Genomic DNA, 16,245 nt, shown 5'->3' with positions numbered 1-16,245 from the left:
TATTTTTTAAAGACCAGAAAGGCAAGTATGTGATACAGTGGACAGAAGAATTTAAATCTGGAGCCAAATAAATGTGGCTGTGTAATCCTAGGCAAATCATTTAATTCTACTTGTATCATTTCCTTACTTATAAAATGAGTTAGAGAAGGAACTGGCAAACCACTTCAGTAATTTTGCCAAGAAAACCCTGTATAAAGATACCAAAAGTCAGATATGACTTAAATACTTGAACAAAAACAGATGCAACAAAGAAGATAAACAGATGTTATCTGATAATTATATCACCAATGATAGCTAAAGAGAAGTTTGTTAATATTAGTTCCCTAATAACTGGATTCCTGCTTGTTTTTCTTACTGAGTCAAGTCAAGGGGCATTTATTAAGCCTATGCTATGTGCCAGGAGCAGTCTAAAATCTACAGATCAACCAAAAAGAACAGTCTCGCCTGAAGGAATTTACATTATGATGGAGGAATGTCACACTTAAAGAGATGCTGGAAAGTAGAGCTAACACTTGGTATATATTCCAAGATGGTATCTCAATCTCAATTCTCATGACTAATCATTTACCTCATACCTTCTAGACCTACACACAGATTTTGGTCCTTGTGTGTCTCTTACTCAAATGACTTCAGGCACTTTTGTCCCATGTTCAAGCAGGTGGCTTCTGCTGGACCATAAAGGTATACTTGGACTCCTGCACCTGAATTTGGGTTATGAGTTATTATCAACGCTCTCAGAATCATGGTTCTGATACTAGAGAATTTCGACCATCTTAACAGAAAAAGTCTTGATTGACAAACTCTCTTATCCATTTCCCCTGAACTTGCATTGGCATTCAACTCAATTTTATGTCCCATTTCATATCATTTTAAAGTTAGAAATAATCATAGCTAGAGGCCATCCAGCCCTCTCTATTTTGCATGAATCGCCTCTCTCTCCACTCAAGATTCCATCTTAGTTTGAACATTTTAATTAACTTGGAAATATGTAGTAGTTGAAAGAACAATGGATTTGTACTGAAAATATTTGTTCTAATTCCAGTTTTCTGCTTGCTACCTGTAGGACTTTCAATAAATCACTTTGAATTCCTGGATTTCTGTTTTCTCATCTCTTAAACAAGTAGGTTAGATTAGGTGATGTTTAATGAGCCTTCCAGCTCCAAATCCTAAGATCTCCTAAGCCAACTCCTTTTATTTTTAGATAGCTATATTAAGGAGCATGTTATATTGATTTGAAATTTGCCCCCTTGAAGTTTGCATTCATTTTCCCCATGTGGCTATGCCTTGTGGAGCTTGCCAGATTATGCCTGATCACTCTTCTCTCAAAAGTCCCCTCTTCTACAGGTTAACATCCGAACATGGGAAGACATCACATGAAAAGGAGTTTTCGATGTGTGGAAGCTAGGAATGATGCCCGGAGGAGAATAAAGGCCAGGTTGGGTCCCTCCACAAAATGAAAACCCTAAGAGAAACTCACCAGTGGAAGAAGGGGATGGATCATAACGAAGATATTCCAGGTTGACAGCAGGAGCCATATAACAGAATGAAAGGCAGATCTAAATCTTTTCCAACCTGGGCTGATTTTCCATCAGCTTGCTTTTTCTTATGAAGTCATAGAAAAAAAGCATAAAATAAAATGATGTACTGGACGGGGAGTCAGGAAGCTTTGATTTTGAAGGCTGCCCTAGACACTAACTCTGTGATCTTAAATAACCTATTTAAGTTCTTTTGACCTCAGTTTCTTCAACTGTAAAATGATCCCTCTAAACTCTACATTTAAATCTATGATCTATGGAACAATAGGAATTCATGCTTCTCTGGTTCTTTCCTACTAATCCAACTGAAACTGTTTCCTACTCTGGGCTTCTTTTTGTGGGATTGCCATATGGCTCACTTCTCTTTCATTTCTCTTGAGAAAGTAACTGAGATGATCAATCTCATTCAGAGGTGACACAGCTGAGTGGAGGGAGCTGTTAGATGAATGACTGTAGAATGTAGAGAATAATGATATTAACATATATGTATATTGGGGACTTTTAAAATTGCTTTGGGAGGAAAGGAAATATATATTATATGTATTCACTTCTATTCAGAATTGTGAAACATGCTGACTCTCTAGCAGGGAAATAGTTTGATTGCAGGTTGGTGCCTATTCATAATGAATTCGATGGTGCTGATTTATTTATACCAATTGTTTAAGGCATATGCCAGATATATGAAAAATATATATGTATTTATTTTAATAGATGCCAGCCTAAAGATAGATAAAGTACCAGCTCAGAAAGGAAGGAGAAGCAGCAGTGGGAATAGTGGGAAAAAAGTCACTCAGAGAAAATGTGTACAGATCATGCCATTGAGATTCCTCATTCTATTCCTTTTTAAGCAGTGGGATCCCAGACAGTGTTAGACCTGTCTGTCTGTGCCTCAGTTTCCTAATCTGTAAAATGAAGATAATACCTACCTCTCAACAGGCTGGGGGGAAGACATGCATATCATTGTGAAGAAAGTTAGTAATGAAGTGAAATACCCTAGAGACACAGGGGCTATTATTTTAATAAGGACAAAAACAACCTGTGTGAAACTTAGTTTTTTATTTATTTATTTATTTATTTTTTTTAATCAGGGTGGAAGTAACTTCCTACTCCAATCTTCTGTCAAAATATTTTGTGCCCACACAATGTAGAACCACTGTTCTTTCTGAATAATGGATTTTTAATTCAGAAGTCCTGGGGTTTGTGCCTATTACCTGACTAATTGCTTTGAGTAAGTCATTCCACTTTATATTTGTTGTGTATCATGTGTAAATTGTATAAAATGAAGAATTTGGACTAGACAGCTTCCACGTTTCTTCTAGCTCCATATCTGTGGTCCACATGGAATAAACACTGACTATACATCTATTGAACTGAAGGGCTGATAGATACCTTATAAACATACCTTATGCTGCATTAATAAATGCTTTTCTACTCAAAGGAATTGCTCATCTTTTTATCAATGATAATTAAAAAGGAAGCCAGGAGCAGCAAATAGTGTTTTATTTATTGTCATGAATCACACCTACAGTCAATAGGCTTGTTGAAATAAACCCATTCCATATTAAGACAATTAACATGAAAAAACAAGAATGGAAAAGTTCTAAAGTTACATTCTTTTTTTTTATTTAGAATTTTTTCCACAGTATATATACATGAGTAATTTTTTTTATAATATTATCCCTTGTATTCATTTTTCCAAATTATCCCTCCCTCCCTCCATTCCCTCCCCCCGATGAAGGCAATCCCATACATTTTACATGTGTTACAATATAACCTAGATACAATATATGTGTGTAAATACCATTTTCTTGTTGCACAATAAACTTTAGATTCCGAAGGTACATGTAACCTGGGCAGACAGATATTAGTGCTAAAAATTTACATTCACTTCCCAGTGTTTCTTCTCTGGGTGTAAGTCCATCATTGATCAACTGGAAGTGAGTTGGATCTTCTTTATGTTGAAGATATCCACTTCCATCAGAATACATCTTCATACAGCATTGAAGTGTACAGCGATCTTCTGGTTCTATTCATTTCACTCAGCATCAATTGATGTAAGTCTCTCCAAGCCTCTCTGTATTCCTCCTGCTGGTCATTTCTTACAGAGCAATAATATTCCATAACCTTCATATTCCATAATTTACCCAACCATTCTCCAATTGATGGACATCCATTCATCTTCCAGTTTCTAGCTACAACAAAAAGAGCTGCCACAAACATTTTGGCATATACAGGTCCCTTTCCACTCTTTAGTATTTCGTTGGGATATAATCCCAATAACAGCAATGCTGGGTCAAAGGCTATGTACAGTTTGATAACTTTTTGGGCATAGTTCCAAATTGCTCTCCAGAATGGCTGGATTCTTTCACAACTCCACCAACAATGTATCAGTGTCCCAGTTTTCCCACATCCCCTCCAACATTCATCGTCATTTGTCCCTGTCATCTTAGCCAATCTGACAGGTGTGTAGTGGTATCTCAGAGTTGTCTTAATTTGTATTTCTCTAATCAGTAGTGATTTGAAACACCCTTTCATATGAGTGGATTTAGTTTCAATTTCATTATCTGAGAATTGTCTGTTCATATCTTTGACCATTTATCAATTGGAGAAAGGTTTGATTTCTTATAAATCAGGGTCAGTTCTCTATATATTTTGGAAATGAGACCTTTGTCAGAACCTTTAACTTTAAAAATATTTTCCCAATTTGTTACTTCCCTTCTAATCTTGTTTGCATTAGTATTGTTTGTACATAAACTTTTTAGTTTGATATAATCAAAATCTTCTATTTTGTGATCAATAATGATCTCTAGTTCTCCTCTGGTCATAAAATCCTTCCTCCTCCACAGGTCTGAGAGGTAAACTATTTTCTGTTTCTCTAATCTATTTATTATCTCATTCTTTATGCCTAAATCATGGACCCATTTTGATCTTATCTTGGTATATGGTGTTAAGTGTGGGTCCATATCTAATTTCTGCCATACTAATTTCCAGTTTTCCCAACAGTTTCTTCCGAATAATAAATTTTTGTCCCTAATGTTGGTATCTTTGGGTTTGTCAAAGATTAGATTGCTATAGATGTACCCTTTTTTGTCCTTTGTATCTAATCTGTTCCACTGATCTACCGGTCTATTTCTTCGCCAGTACCAAATGGTTTTGGTGACTGCTGCTATATAATATACTTTAGATCAGGTACACTTAGACCACCTTCCTCTGACTTTTTTTTTCATTAGTTCCCTTGCAATTCTCAACCTTTTATTCTTCCATATGAATTTTGTTGTTATTTTTTCTAGGTCATTAAAATAATTTCTTGGGAGTCTGATTGGTATAGCATTAAATAAATAGATTAGTTTGGGGAGTATTGTCATCTTTATTATATTCGCTTGGCCTATCCAAGAGCACTGAATGACTTTCCAATTATTTAAATCTAACTTTATTTTTGTGGCAAGTGTTTTGTACTTTTTCTTATATAATTCCTGACTATTCTTTGGTAGATGGATTCCCAAATACTTTATACTCTCAACATTTGTTTGGAATGGAATTTCTCTTTGTATCTCTTGCTGTTGCATTTTGTTAGTGATATATAAAAATGCCGAGGATTTATGTGGATTTATTTTGTATCCTGCCACTTTGCTAAAATTCTGAATTATTTCTAATAGCTTTTTAGCAGAGTCTTTGGGGTTCTCTAAGTATACCATCATGTCATCTGCAAAAAGTGATAGTTTGATTTCCTCATTTCCTACTCTAATTCCTTGAATCTCTTTCTCGGCTCTTATTGCCGAGGCTAGCGTTTCTAGTACTATATTGAATAGTAATGGTGATAGTGGGCAACCTTGTTTCACTCCTGATCTTACTGGGAAAGGTTGCAGTTTATTTCTATTGCATATTATGCTTACTGAAAGTCTTAAATATATGCTCCTGATTATTCTAAGGAATAGTCCATTTATTCCTATACTCTCAAGAGTTTTTAGTAGGAATGGATGTTGGATTTTGTCAAATGCTTTTTCTGCATCTATTGAGATGATCATATGTTTTTTATTAATTTGATTATTAATATGGTCAATTATACTAATAGTTTTCCTAATATTAAACCAGCCCTGCATTCCTGGTATAAATCCTACTTGAGCATAGTGTATTATCCTGGGGATGATTTTCTGAAGTCTTTTTGCTAATATCTTATTTAAGATTTTAGCATCAATATTCATTAAGGAAATTGGTCTATAATTTTCTTTCTCAGTTTTTGATTGACCTGGTTTAGGTATCAGTACCATGTCTGTGTCATAAAAGGAGTTTGGTAGGACTCCTTCATCCCCTATTTTTTCAAATAGTTTATATAGCATTGGGGCTGATTGTTCTTTAAATGTTTGGTAGAATTCACATGTAAATCCATCTGGTCCTGGGGATTTTTTCCTGGGGAATTGATTAATAGCTTGTTCTATTTCTTTTTCTGAAATGGGACTGTTTAAGCAATTTATCTCCTCCTCTGTTAATCTAGGGAGCCTATATTTTTGGAGGAAGTCATCCATTTCACTTAAGTTATCAAATTTATTGGCATAAAGTTGGGAAAAGTAACTCCTTATTATTTCTCTAATTTCCTCTTCATTGGTGGAAAGATCCCCCTTTTCATTTGTAAGACTAACAATTTGATTTTCTTCTTTCTTTTTTCTGATCAGATTTACCAAAGGTTGGTCTATTTTATTGGCTTTTTCATAAAACCAACTCTTGGTTTTATTTATTAATTCAATAGTTTTTTTTTTTTTTTTACTTTCAATATTATTGATTTCTCCTTTGATTTTTGTATTTCAAGTTTAATTTTTGATTGGGGGTTTTTATTTTGGTCTTTTTCTAGCTTTTTAAGTTGCAGGCCCAATTCATTAATCTTCTCATTCTCTATTTTCTTCAAATAAGCCTCTAAAGATATAAAATTTCCCTTATTACCGCTTTAGCTGTATCCCACAGATTTTGGTATGATGTCTCATCATTGTCATTATCTTGGGTGAAATTATTAATTGTTTCTTTAATTTGCTGTTTCACCCAGTCATTCTTTAAGATGAGATTATTCAGTTTCCAATTGCTTTTTGGTCTATTTACTCCTAACTTTTTACTGAATGTAGCTTTTATTGCATTGTGGTCTGAGAAGAAGGCATTTATTATTTCTGCCTTCCTACATTTAACTTTGAGATCTTTATGTCCTAATATATGGTCAATTTTTGTATAGGATCCATGAACTGCTGAGAAGAAAGTATATTCCTTTCTATTGCCATTCAGTTTTCTCCAAAGGTCTATCATACCTAGTTTTTCTAATGTTCTATTTACTTTTTTAATTTCTTTCTTATTTGTTTTGTGGTTTGATTTGTCTAAATCTGAGAGTGCAAGTTTGATATCTCCCACTATTATACTTTTACTGTCTATTTCTTCTTGTAACTCTCTTAACTTTTCCTTTAGAAAGTTAGATGCTGTTCCACTTGGTGCATATATGTTTAGTATCGATATGGCTTCATTATTTATGCTACCTTTCAGCAGGATATAGTTTCCTTCCTTATCTCTTTTAACTAGATCAACTTCTGCTTTTGCTTGATCTGAGATAAGGATGGAAACCCCTGCTTTTTGGCTTTACCTGAAGAATAATAGATTTTGCTCCAACCTTTTACCTTTACTCTGTATGTATCTCCCTGCTTTAAGTGTGTTTCCTGTAACCAACATATTGTAGGGTTCTGATTTTTGATCCAGTCTGCTATCCGTCTCCGTTTGATGGGAGCGTTCATCCCATTCACATTTATAGTTAAAATTACTAATTCTGCATTTCCTGCCATCATATTATCCCCAGATTATGCTTTTTCCCTTGACTCCCTGAACCCCTTCCCCGATATTTAATTTATAGACCCCCCTTGTGACACACAGCCCTCCCTTTTTTTTTTTTATTATCCCTCCCCCCTCCCTCCAAGTCCCTTCCCTTATTCTCCTTTTCCTTTTCCCTTTTCCTCTCCCCCCTTTTAATGAGGTGAGAGAGAATTCTCTGAAAAACAAATATGTCAATTATTTACTCTTTGAGCCTCTTCTGATGAGAGTAAGATTCACAAAATGTTTCTCCCCCTCTCTAAATTCCCTGGTGTTTTTTCTATGCCTCTTCCTGGGATATAGTTTCCCTCTTTTTTATCACTCCTTCCCCTTTTTCTGATACTACCCTCTTTCCTTTACTACACCCCCTTTTTATATCAGTAAAATCAAATTATCCATGCGTACTTTCTATATACCCACAACAGAGATACAGTTCTCAAGGGTTCTGTGTACCTTTTTCTGTTTCTCTTCAGTCTTGTGGATGTAGATCAAATTTTTTGTTTAAGTCTGGTTTTTTTCTTAGAAACATATGGAATTCCTCTATTTCGTTGAATGACCATCTTCTTCCATGGAAAAAGATGCTAAACTTAGCTGGGTAGTTTATTCTTGGTTGCAATCCTTGATCTTTTGCCTTTTAGGAATATCAGGTTCCAGGCCCTTCTATCTTTTAATGTGGAGGCAGCCAGTTCTTGTGTGACCCTTATTGTGGCACCTTGGTATTTAAATTGTTTTTTTCTAGCTGCTTGCAAGATTTTCTCCTTTGTGTGGTAATTCTGCAGCTTAGCCACAATATTCCGTGGTGTTCTTTTTTTAGGGTCTATTTCAGAAGGATTTCAATGAATTCTTTCAACATCTACTTTCCCTTCTGTTTCTATTATCTCTGGACAGTTCTCTTTGATGATTTCCTGTAAAATAGAATCTAGGCTCTTTTTTTGGTCATAGTTTTCGGGAAGTCCAATGATCCGCAGATTATCTCTCCTAGATCTATTTTCCAGGTCTATAGATTTTCCCAGTAAGTATTTGACGTTGTTCTCCAGCTTCTCATTTTTTTTTGTTTTGTTTGAGTGATTCTTGGGTTCTCTGTGAATGATTCATTTCTATTTGTTCCATCCTGACTTTTACGGAGTTATTTTCTTCTTTAATTTTTTAGTTCTTTTTGTATATGCCCAATTTCGTTTTTAAATGAATTATTTTACTCTATTGAATTTTTGTCCATTTCCCTAATTTTTTTAAGAGAAATATTTTCTTTTTCCAATTCAGAGATCCTATTTTCTTGAGACTTTTTTTTATCTTTTCCAATTGAGAAATCCTACTTTCCTGTGATTTTTTAACCTTTTCTAATTCACAAATTTTTGTTTCCCTGCATCTCCTGTGAATTCTTTATTTTTTCCAACTCCAATTTCAGAACGTTGTTATTGTCTATCATAGCTTCCCTTTCCTTTCCCCATTTTTCTTCAAACTCTCTTAATTTTTTAATAGTCTCTTCCAGGAGAGAGTTATGTGATGGGGGGCAGGAATCGTTCCCTTTTAGGCTGTTATCTGCTGACTCTCTGCTGTTAACTTCCTTGGGGTTGGATACCCGCTCTTTCTCTGTGTAGAAGGAATCAATCATTCTTCTTGGCTTTTTACTCATATTTTAAAATCTTTTGGGGTCTGTCCCTGGGGTAGGAAATTATTTCTTTATTTCCGTACCAGCTTCCTCCCTGACCGGATGGATGCAGCAGCTCCTGCACCAGAGCTAAGAGAGAACTCTGGGAGAGAGTTCCCCACCCCCTTCCTGTAAGTGCCTCAGAGGTGATTAGCACTGCTGTGCCCCGAGGGCGCTTTGTTCTAGTGGCTTCCCTGAGGTTTGAAACTGAACAGTAACAGCGACACAAATCCCAGCCTATGCGTCCTGGTGAGGCGTGGATGTCTGCAGCAGGTGACGTGAAAAGCCCCTGCGCTCAAACTGGAAGTGTCTGCCAGAAACCGCGGTCCCTAGTTCAAAGGTTCTGCTTCTCTGGGACTTCCGTTCCACAGCCTCCAGCTGAGCCAGGCACTATGAGTTACTGCCCCGCCCACTTTTCAATCTCTTAACTACCCCCAGGTGAAAGCCTGGATTGCCTAAGTCGGCCACACCCACAGTGCTGAGGTCTGCTGATTCACTCCCGGATTGGGGTGGTTCTGGTATCTGGCTTTATATTTTAAAGTGGCTTGATTTCTCCTCTGAACTGCTGTTTTATAAGCAGAGAAGAGCTAACAGCCTGTGCCAGATTCCTCTATCTCAGTGGCTTCTCTGATCCCAGAGCCCTCTCAGCCCGATGGGCACAGTATGCTAGCACCCAGCCGTCTGTGCTGGCCTCTCTTCTTCCTCCCCTGGGAACTGACCTTTTCTGTGGAAACTGCAGATTCTCTTCAGCTGGTAAGTGGTGCTTCCACTCATTGTGGTTTCTATCAGTCCAGTGCTGTTTTTGAGGCTGATTTATCTAATTGGTAATGAGGGAAGAAGGGAGCTCACAGAGTCGCGTGTATCTTCTCCGACATCTTTAAAGTTACATTCTTAACACAGGACGTGATTGTTCTACCAGAACTGCCCCAGGCCATTGCTCTTCCTCAGAGATATTACAAATATAGGGCAGCAGGGTTTTAACTTTACCTACATGGAACAACAAGGACAGGGTCAGGACAGAGTTAACTTTACCTACATGGAACAACAAGGACAGGGTCAGGACAGAGGGGAGAAAAGGTAGAGTGGGGAATGAGATGTCTCCCAACATAGTTTTTCATGGTCCTTTGCCAGTCTCTATTAATGTGAAGTAAAAATTGTTAGCTTACCATAAGTAGGATCATGTAACTTGTTAAGTCTTGTCCAGAAGCCACCTTTCTCCCAAAACCTATGGAAAGATTTGTAACTGAGATGGGGAATAAGGACATTTTTAATCAACATTTAGGAAGCACCAGCTGACTAGAAATATCTAAACTTAGCCCCTAGGTTGTTTGTTTGCTTGTTATTGGGCCCATGGCCACATCAGTGTAAGGAGTTTCTGAGACAGATTTTCCTGTACTAGTGCAGGTTGGCACCTTGTCTGGTCTTAGAGAGTTGGCAGGCATTTACCAGACTGACACAGTATATTCCTTTGGAGACACTTGAATCCAGGTCTGTCCAAGGAGAGATCGCTCTGTTACTTTGCCATGTGGCAAGAAAGATTCTATAAACTAGAATGTTTCCATAACACAAAACCATAGAATTAAAAGCCTAGAACTTTGAAGACGTCCACAATAGACACTCAGTCCAACTCATGTATCAAAAAAAGAATTCCTTCCATAGCATACATGATCCTAGAGAGGTTCCTCTCTTTCCTGTGTCCTCCTTCTCAGAAGTGAAGGGCACCTGGTTTTGTGCTTCTCTTTCCAGATGTTTTGTGCTTTTTGTCTCCAGCACAAAAATCAGCAGTTAGACTTCCGCATGTAACACTAATACTTTTGGGGAATGGATCACTTCCTTTGGTGGGATTTTATACATGATTAGATACTCAGCTATGCTACCACCATGGGTACCACTGTTTTCCTCCCTCGTCACCAAATCTCTCCCAAGTGCCAATATCCCTAGATATAACTTTATTTTCAATACTAATTATTAAGTAAGGGATGGAAGGGTCAGTGAGTAAAATTATTTTCTAGGAGTAAAACAAATAAAAACACTATTAATTGATTACTCATAAGGTCCAAATTGATGGCAACACTTCTTTTACTAATTTTTTTTTTCTTGGCTGAGGCATTTGGGATTAAGTGACTTGCCCACAGTCACACAGCTAGGAAGTGTTAAGTGTCTGGGGCCAGATTTGAACTTGGGTCCCTCCTGACTTCAGGGCTGGTGCTCTATCCACTGCGCTACCTCGCTGCCCTCTATTATTTCTAAATGTCTTCTCCATCTTCCAGTCTTTTTTGTCTTCTTGAAATGCTTTTGAGTATGACAGTGGGAGTCACATTTTGACTTATTATTTTAGCAGAGAAAGTAATTTTGATTAGAGCCATCCTTAGTCTTTTGTCTGGGATCTGGAGAGAGTTAAAGTAGATGATCTTGAAAAAATCTTAGCGGTCATCTTGGGAAAGGAATTGCTTTACTCATGGTCACTCATGGAATCAATGAAAGAACCAAATCTCCTTCATAATATAATACTCTTTCTATTGCACTATCCTGCACTGTCTTTCTGCTGGTTATCTGCAAACTGTGTCCCTTACTTGTGGTTCTAGTGGAGCTGGGATAAGTTTAAATGGAGTCAGTTATTCTTATTTAGTTTTTACAGACACTCACAAATACACACACAGGCTTGTAGTTGGAGATCAGTACAGGCAATATTAAAGGTATTATCAACAGACAGAAATTGGCTGGCCCATATCAGGAGAGGAACCAAGAAAGACAGCGAGGGAAAGCAGCAAATTAACACGATACTCTAATGAACATATCTAAGTAATTATCTAGTCAGCTACAAGACAAGCCATAAACAAGAACTATATCTTTAAAGCTCTGGTAAAGATACTCTCAGATGCTTTAGACTATATGTTCCAGTTGATATCAGGGATCTCCAAATCCTCCTATGGGAAGAAGTCATTAATTGGTTCCATCAAATCCCAGAAAACAGAAATGCCCCTTCAGTGAAATGCATCATTATTCAAAAGAGATTTAGGAATCTAAAAGTTAGGTAGAATAATCTGAATTTTTTCTCATCAGGACCACTTATAGAAGGTAGGACTATGCTAAAGATAATTCCACAATTCTAAATTCAGCTTCAGATCAAATAGAAAGGCTGTCTGGAGCAGTGGCTATTCTCTGCTTTAGAAATGGAGTTTGCATCCTGACTCTGACATACTGACTTTGTCATCCTGGCTAGCTAGTTACTTAACCTCTCTGAATCCCAGAAAGCTCCCTGAGACTTTAAGTTAAGGATAATTGCCACATAAAGGAATCTTGATATGGCTAACAATTCAGCCATTTAAACTGCTGCATCATATAGAAATCATGTGAGTTCTTGTGTCTGCTAGAACATAAAATTCTTTCACATGAATTGTTTTCTGACAAAGTACCAAGTGTCCCTCTAATAATTTTGTATTTCTAGGACCGATTTTTGAAAAATTACTACAATTCTTTATATTTATTACATTTTATCTTTATAGATTATAATAGGTTTAATAACTAATAATGATATCTAACATTTATATAATATTTTATGATTTGTAAAGCACTTTATAATTATCTTCACAATAATTATGGATGGTAAATATAATTTATTATTCTCATTTTACAGATGTGGAAACAGGCAGGGAATGCTTAAGTGATTTTCCCAGGGCCTTGATAGCTAGCAAGTATCTGAAGTAGTTTTCAAATTCAAGTCATCCTGACTATGGGTCCAGTGCTTTATATACTAAGATATCTAGCTGAAATGAGATAGTGGGTCCATCTGGCCCACTCTTTCCATTTTATACCTGAGGAAACAGAGATTATCTAAGAGATTAAGTGACTTTCCTTAGGTCATTCAAGTAGTTTGTGCAATGTGAGATTTGAATCTAGGTCTCTGACTCTCAAATTCTTTGCTATTTCTGTTCCATCCTGTCTTTTAAATTTTTGTTTGAATCAGTCCCCTTTTTCATCCCATAAAAATCATTTCTGGATATTATCATTCACTTTGGTATTTCACCTTCATATTATCTGAAAATTTGATTAATATATTACTATTTAGAAGGGAAACAATAGTAATTGACAATAGGAATAGCAATTGGAAAAGAAAAAAGACTAGAGGCAAGATGAATTAGAAAATAAACATCTTCTAAAATCTAGGCAAGAAATCGTGAGGGTTAGGCTGGTTGTGTCAGTGGAGAGAAAGGAACTGAGAGGAGAGAGAGTGTGCAGGTAGAATTTGCCAGCTTCTTAGAGTTCTGGTTCTACTATCTACTACAGTTTTTAACAGAGCACTTCAATAAATCCACTGTTTACTGAGAACCTAATATGTCCAAGCAATTTAATCTCTCCTATGTAAAATGGAAAGGTCATGGTTATAGGCTCTTTGATATCTCTTCTACTTTTAATGTTCTGTTATTCAGTAATTGGTGGTAGGTTCCCACCTCCTTCTAAGTCTTGAAGGAGAAATTGCATGAATATCTACTGGTTATGTTAGAGAGTAAGTACTCTTTTCTGATGGAAGTTAGACTATAAAACTTTAAATTTCTGTGATTTTATTTCTTAGTTTAATCAGGGTAAATGAAGCAGTTGGCAACAGGGTAAGGTGTTAAGTACCTAGTATTCCTTAATTCTCTGCTTCATTCTCTGATGAGGGATCTGCCTTCTCATGACCCAGCAGTGAACTAGATTGAATTTGTAAAGGCAGAGGGCAAACTTCTCTGATCAACTGAAAGGATAATCTTAGAAAATAGTGTGACAGGCTGGACAAGGATGCTGTTCCTATCTCACATATGGTCATTATCCAGACTAGAAAAAAAATTAAGAAAGTCAGCTTGCTTCTAGGTCAGAACAACTTGATTTGCAATCACCCAGAGGGAGAGACTAATCGGAGAAGGAGGAAACACTATAAGGATGGAATAATTCATTGTTACAGGCAAAGAAGCCTCAAATTACTGTCACCCTCTTAACTCCTCTATTATTCTTCAAATCTATTATACATCCTAATGTGAGAGAGTGTGCATCTATATACTTTCTGCAGTGATAACAATGATGATACTGATAATAATGAAAAGTAACTCTGATTTTGATAGTGCTTAATGGTTACAAAGCTCTTTAAGTATTTTATTGTATTTGATCCTAATAAAAGTCCCTTGAGATAGAAATTATCATTCTTAAATATTCAATATGGAACTAATATCTCAGAAATGTTGATGCTCCTCCACAAAGGAGAGTGTAATCCTCTCATGTCTGTCTGTGCAGCCAGACTTATTCACAAGCTCTCATAAGTTTGCCATCCACAGTAATGGAGGCTGGAGGTAGAGTACCAAACTCTATGCCTTTTTATACAGAAGTAAAAGCTGGATTCTAATCTCATTCCACTTTACATCTTTTTATCCGCTGGTTTCAAAAGTACAGAAGAAGATGCAACTGTGGGTACCCCTTGTTTTCTTGTTCCACCATAATTTCCTGCCTCCTTTTGCCTCCCCTTAGTGGATTATAAATTCTTCAGCACTTAGCATAGTTCTTGACACATAGTAGCCCCTCAATAAATGTTAATTTGATTAGATTAAATAACAGGGTTCAGGGCTAACAAAAGCTTTCTGCAGAAGGAGGGATTTGAGATGAGTCTTGAAGGAACTCCTCAAACTCCAAAGGGAGAGGTCAAAAAGGAAAATGGCCCAGAAATACAAGAAAACCAGGAAAAAAATTTTTGCTCTACATAACTCCAGAGGTCAGAATTAGGTAAAATAAGCAAAAATTCAGATTTAAAATTGGTGTAACAAAGTTTTCTTAACAAGGAGAGCTGTCCAGAAGGTGTAATAGACTGCCTTCTTAAGATGTTGTTCTAGAGGAATTCAGGAAGAAATTCAATAGTCATTTCTTCAGCATATTCTGAAGAGGCTTCTTCCTCCAACATAGTTGCCCTAGATAATCTCTGAGATCCTAAAATTCCATGATTCTTAACAGCTTGATTTCCTTAATCCATTACCACCCAAACTATTGCCTTCTGTGCTTCTTTTTATGTTATTCCAAAAATCTCCTTTTGAAAAACAAAATAAAATAAAAATCTTACTTAGATAAGACATTTGAACAAATTTCATCAAAAAACCAATCCTGACTTTGCTATTTAATGTTGTTTTCTCTTGATTGCCTTGTCTGAAATAAACTCCTTCCTTCTTGCTACATTTTATAATCTCAGTTTTTTATCATAGATTCATGCTGAATCCTTCTAAAAACCTGTTCCAACCCCTTAGTTATTGGTATTCTCTTCTCAAATTATCATGTAGGTATTTAGTTGTTTATCCATTGCTTCATCTCAATAGAATGTAAGCTTTTTAAAGCCTGGAAATATTTATTGGTTTTAGCATAAGGCTTTGTACCTAACAAATTATTTCTCAAAGCTTGTTTTATGATTTTGCATTTGATGAAATACTTTTTAAAAACCTCCTTAGGTATGAGTTTCCACATTTGTAAATATATAATGTCCAAGTTTTCATCTAGCTTTACAATTTCAATTTCATGAAATTCAGTTTAAGTACATGCTTCTTTCTTCAATTCAACCAATTTAATTCAACAAAATAAATTATTAAGTATTTCCTATAGGCAAGACAATGTGATTGGGCTGAGGATCCAGAAATGAAAATTGATTGTTTCTAGCCTCAGAGAGTTTCAGTCAAGTGTAGGTTGGAGGAAGGAGATAGTGACATAGATATAAACAAGTGGGTGGGGGGAAATAGTGGAGATCTTGATTTCAGGTTTTAAGTGGGAGAAATCACTTTCAGTAATGGAAAAGAGAAAGTGTCCTTTCTTTTTAAATGAGCTGATTGAATTTCCAATTGTTTTGCCTAAATTCAGGAGCTTCCTATTTTAACCAGTACATAGATACTCCTAAACTTGGAGAGCAAAACTAAAATGGTGCAGAAGCAAGAAGGAAATATAGCTTAATTTCCTACCATAACGCTCCCACAAAGATTTTTTTAAAAATCACCAAAGTTCAAGAAATAAAAAAAATATATCTTTCTGCCTAGATGAGCAAAACCAGACAGACATCCCAACATTGAGGACAAGGTCTAGTCAGACATAGCAATGTAAGCCCTTCCAGTGCAATGACTGAATAAAGATATATATCATGACAATACCAAGTCCTCGACTCACACAGAAAAACCTAGTCTTGATCGGGTACAAAAAAAAAGTACAAATGGCAACTCTTTAATTGTT

The 16,245-nt window shown here is 36.2% G+C and overlaps 1 long non-coding RNA gene across 1 annotated transcript in view; it reads left to right on the top strand.

The window, feature by feature from the left end:
• Positions 1–9,599: 9,599 nt before the first annotated feature.
• The window catches only part of LOC141540947 (uncharacterized), a 53,221-nt gene continuing 46,575 nt past the window's right edge, over positions 9,600–16,245 (top strand). The window contains exon 1 of the long non-coding RNA XR_012481614.1: positions 9,600–9,771. This is a non-coding gene — a long non-coding RNA (uncharacterized LOC141540947). The remainder of the gene's footprint in view (positions 9,772–16,245) is intronic.

This window comes from Sminthopsis crassicaudata, chromosome 1 (genome assembly GCF_048593235.1).
Source record: "Sminthopsis crassicaudata isolate SCR6 chromosome 1, ASM4859323v1, whole genome shotgun sequence".
In the NCBI taxonomy this organism is placed as follows: domain Eukaryota; kingdom Metazoa; phylum Chordata; class Mammalia; order Dasyuromorphia; family Dasyuridae; genus Sminthopsis; species Sminthopsis crassicaudata.
The sequence above is the reverse complement of the archived record's forward strand: the minus strand, read 5'-3'. Positions and strand labels throughout refer to the sequence as shown.